The 4,335-nt window shown below is 43.5% G+C and overlaps 1 protein-coding gene across 1 annotated transcript in view; it reads left to right on the top strand.

The window, feature by feature from the left end:
- Positions 1 to 139, top strand: part of pidd1 (p53-induced death domain protein 1) — a 55,382-nt gene extending 55,243 nt beyond the window's left edge. The window contains exon 17 of the mRNA XM_064990164.1: positions 1 to 139. This exon is cut by the window's left edge and continues 2,985 nt beyond it. The gene's annotated coding sequence lies outside the window, so the exon portion shown is untranslated.
- The last annotated feature ends 4,196 nt before the right edge of the window (positions 140 to 4,335 follow it).

Below are 4,335 nucleotides of genomic sequence, written 5' to 3' on the forward strand. Positions count from 1 at the left end.
TCATTTGTGATGTTATGATTTGCCTAAGATATGATACAGTGCACTTGCAAAACTATTCATCCCCTTGGTGTTTTTCCCCCTGTTCTGTTGCATTACAACCTGTCATTTAAATGGATTTGTGTCTGTAATGGACAAAATAGTGCAAATTAGTGAAATGAAAAAAATAACTTGTTTCAAAGGATTCTAAAATGTAAAAAACGGAAAGGTAAGTATGTACTGTATGTATGTCTGTATGTATGTCTGTACAGTGTGTATGTATGTAATGTATGTACTGTATGTATGTGTCTGTACAGTATGTATGTATGTATGTACTGTGTGTGTGTGTGTGTGTGTGTACAGTATGTATGTGTGTGTGTACAGTATGTATGTGTGTGTGTGTATGTGTGCATGTAGAGTGTGTGTGTGTGTGTGTATGTATGTGTGCATGTAGAGTATGTACTGTATGTATGTATGTATGTACTGTATGTATGTATGTACAGTATGTACTGTATGTATGCACAGTGTATGTACAGTGTATGTACGCACAGTGTATGTACAGTATGTACAGTGTATGTACGCACAGTGTATGTACAGTGTGTATGTACAGTGTGTATGTACAGTGTGTATGTACAGTGTGTATGTACAGTGTGTATGTACTGTGTGTATGTACAGTGTGTATGTAGTGTGTATGTACAGTGTGTATGTACAGTGTGTATGTACAATGTGTGTCTGTACAATGTATGTCTGTACAGTGTATATATGTATGTACAGTGTATGTATGTACAGTGTATGTATGTACAGTGTATGTATGTACAGTGTATGTATGTACTGTATGTACTGTATGTACTGTATGTACTGTATGTATGTATGTATGTATGTATGTATGTAAAAACATATCAGAAGCTTTGAACACCCCACAGAGCCCCATTAAATCCATTATTACAAAATGGAAAGAATATGGCACCACAACAAACCTGCCAAGAGAGGGCCGCCCACCAAAACTCACAGACCAGGCAAGGAGGGCATTAGTCAGAGAGGTAACAAAGAGACCAAAGACAACCCTGAAGGAGCTGCAAAGCTCTACAGAGGAGATTGGAGTATCTGTCTGTAGGACCACTTTAAGCTGTACACTCCACAGAGCTGGGCTTTACAGGAGAGTGGCCAGAAAAAAGCCATTGCTTAAAGAAATAAATAAGTAAACACGTTTGGTGTTTGCCAAAAGGCATGTGGGAGACTCCCCAAACATATGGAAGAAGGTACTCTGGTCAGATGAGACTAAATTGGAGCTTTTTGGCCATCAAGTAAAACGCTATGTCTGGCGCAAACCCAACACCTCTCATCACCCTGAGAACACAGTGAAGCATGGCGGTGGCAGCATCATGCTGTGGGGATGTGTTTCATCAGCAGAGACTGGGAAACTGGTCAGAATTGAAGGAATGATGGATGGTGCTAAGTACAGGGAAATTCTTGAGGGAAACCTGGTTCAGTCTTCCAGATATTTGAGACTGGGACGGAGGTTCACCTTCCAGCAGGACAATGACCCTAAGTATACTGCTAAAGCAACAATTGTGTGGTTTAATGGAAACATTTAAATGTCTTGGAATGGCCTAGTCAAAGCCCAGACCTCAATCCAATTGAGAATCTGTGGTATGACTTAAACATTGCTGTACACCAGTGGAACCCATAAAACTTGAAGGAGCTGGAGCAGTTTTTCCTTGAAGAATGGGCAAAAATCCCAGTGGCTGGATGTGCCAAGACTTGCAACTGTAATTGCTGCAAAAGGTGGCTCTACAAAGTATTTGCTTTGGGGGTGGGGAGGGGGGTATAGTTATGGACGCTGAAGTTCTGTTTTTTTTTGTTTGTTTCACAATAAAAAAATATTTTGTATCTTCACTGTGGTAGGCATGTTGTGTAAATCAAATGATACAACCCTCGCCAAAATGTCCAGGTTGGAAGGCAACAAAATAGGAAAAATGCCAAAGGGGTGAATACTTTCGCAAGTCACTGCATACCTAAGAGTTGTGTATGAGTTGTGTATGAGTTGTGTATACCTCTACTTGTATCATATGTATTTGTACTCAAATGTTCTGTAAGTAAACCATGATGATGTTTTCCTGTAAACGTCTGTTACCTCCATCCTCTATTCCTGTAAACATCTGTTACCTTGATTCTCTATTCCTGTAAACGTCTGTTACCTCCATCCTCTACTCTATTCCTGTAGACGTCTGTTACCTCCATCCTCTACTCTATTCCTGTAGACGTCTGTTACCTCCATCCTCTACTCTATTCCTGTAAACGTCTGTTACCTCCATCCTCTACTCTATTCCCGTAAACGTCTGTTACCTCCATCCTCTACTCTATTCCCGTAAACGTCTGATACCTCCATCCTCTACTCTATTCCCGTAAACGTCTGTTACCTCCATCCTCTACTCTATTCCCGTAGATGTCTGTCACCTCCATCCTCTACTCTATTCCCGTAGACGTCTGTCACCTCCATCCTCTACTCTATTCCCGTAGACGTCTGTCACCTCCATCCTCTACTCTATTCCCGTAGACGTCTGTCACCTCCATCCTCTACTCTATTCCTGTAGACGTCTGTCACCTCCATCCTCTACTCTATTCCTGTAGACGTCTGTCACCTCCATCCTCTACTCTATTCCCGTTAGACGTCTGTCACCTCCATCCTCTACTCTATTCCTGTAGACGTCTGTCACCTCCATCCTCTACTCTATTCCCGTAGACGTCTGTCACCTCTCCATTCCGTCTGTCACCTCCATCCTCTACTCTATTCCCGTAGACGTCTGTCACCTCCATCCTCTACTCTATTCCCGTAGACGTCTGTCACCTCCATCCTCTACTCTATTCCCGTAGACGTCTGTCACCTCCATCCTCTACTCTATTCCCGTAGACGTCTGTCACCTCCATCCTCTACTCTATTCCTGTAGACGTCTGTCACTTCGATCCTCTACTCTATTCCTGTAGACGTCTGTCACTTCGATCCTCTACTCTATTCCTTTAGACGTCTGTCACTTCGATCCTCTACTCTATTCCTGTAGACGTCTGTCACCTCCATCCTCTACTCTATTCCTCTATTCCATCGTAGACGTCTGTCACCTCCATCCTCTACTCTATTCCTGTAGACGTCTGTCACCTCCATCCTCTACTCTATTCCTGTAGACGTCTGTCACCTCCATCCTCTACTCTATTCCTGTAGACGTCTGTCACCTCCATCCTCTACTCTATTCCTGTAGACGTCTGTCACCTCCATCCTCTACTCTATTCCTGTAGACGTCTGTCACCTCCATCCTCTACTCTATTCCTGTAGACGTCTGTCACCTCCATCCTCTACTCTATTCCCGTAGACGTCTGTCACCTCCATCCTCTACTCTATTCCCGTCCATCCTCTATTCCTGTAACGTCTGTCACCTCCATCCTCTACTCTATTCCTGTAGACGTCTGTCACCTCCATCCTCTATTCCTGTAGACGTCTGTCACCTCCATCCTCTACTCTATTCCCGTAGACGTCTGTCACCTCCATCCTCTACTCTATTCCTGTAAACGTCTGTCCATCCTCTATCTCTATTCCTGTAAACGTCTGTCACCTCCATCCTCTACTCTATTCCCGTAGACGTCTGTCACCTCCATCCTCTACTCTATTCCCGTAGACGTCTGTCACCTCCATCCTCTACTCTATTCCCGTAGTCGTCTGTCACCTCCATCCTCTACTCTATTCCCGTAAACGTCTGTCACCTCCATCCTCTACTCTATTCCTGTAGACGTCTGTCACCTCCATCCTCTACTCTATTCCTGTAGACGTCTGTCACTTCGATCCTCTACTCTATTCCTGTAGACGTCTGTCACTTCGATCCTCTACTCTATTCCTTTAGACGTCTGTCCTCCATCCTCTATTCCTGTATCTGTCACCTCCACTCTATTCCTTTAGACGTCTGTCACTTCGATCCTCTACTCTATTCCTTTAGACGTCTGTCACTTCGATCCTCTACTCTATTCCTGTAGACGTCTGTCACCTCCATCCTCTACTCTATTCCATGATATTCTATTAGAGCAGTCGATGGTAATCCATGCCGTCGGCGTCCCTATCAAGCGTCCCTCGAATCATCATCTTTCATTTTCCTATTTTTATACTGAAGGTCATTGGGTTTAGGATAACCGTCACAATGATGCCTTGTGTCTCCCTCCTCCTCCTTTTCACCGTTCTACTGCTAGACGTTAAAGGTAAATGACAAAATAAAGGAAACACGAGTTAAATGAGGGACACGACTTGTATTGAAAGCCAGGTGCTTCCACACAGGTATCAAATCACATTTTATTTGTTGCATGTTCCTGAATACAACA

This window comes from Oncorhynchus masou, chromosome 15 (genome assembly GCF_036934945.1).
Source record: "Oncorhynchus masou masou isolate Uvic2021 chromosome 15, UVic_Omas_1.1, whole genome shotgun sequence".
Lineage (NCBI taxonomy): Eukaryota > Metazoa > Chordata > Actinopteri > Salmoniformes > Salmonidae > Oncorhynchus > Oncorhynchus masou.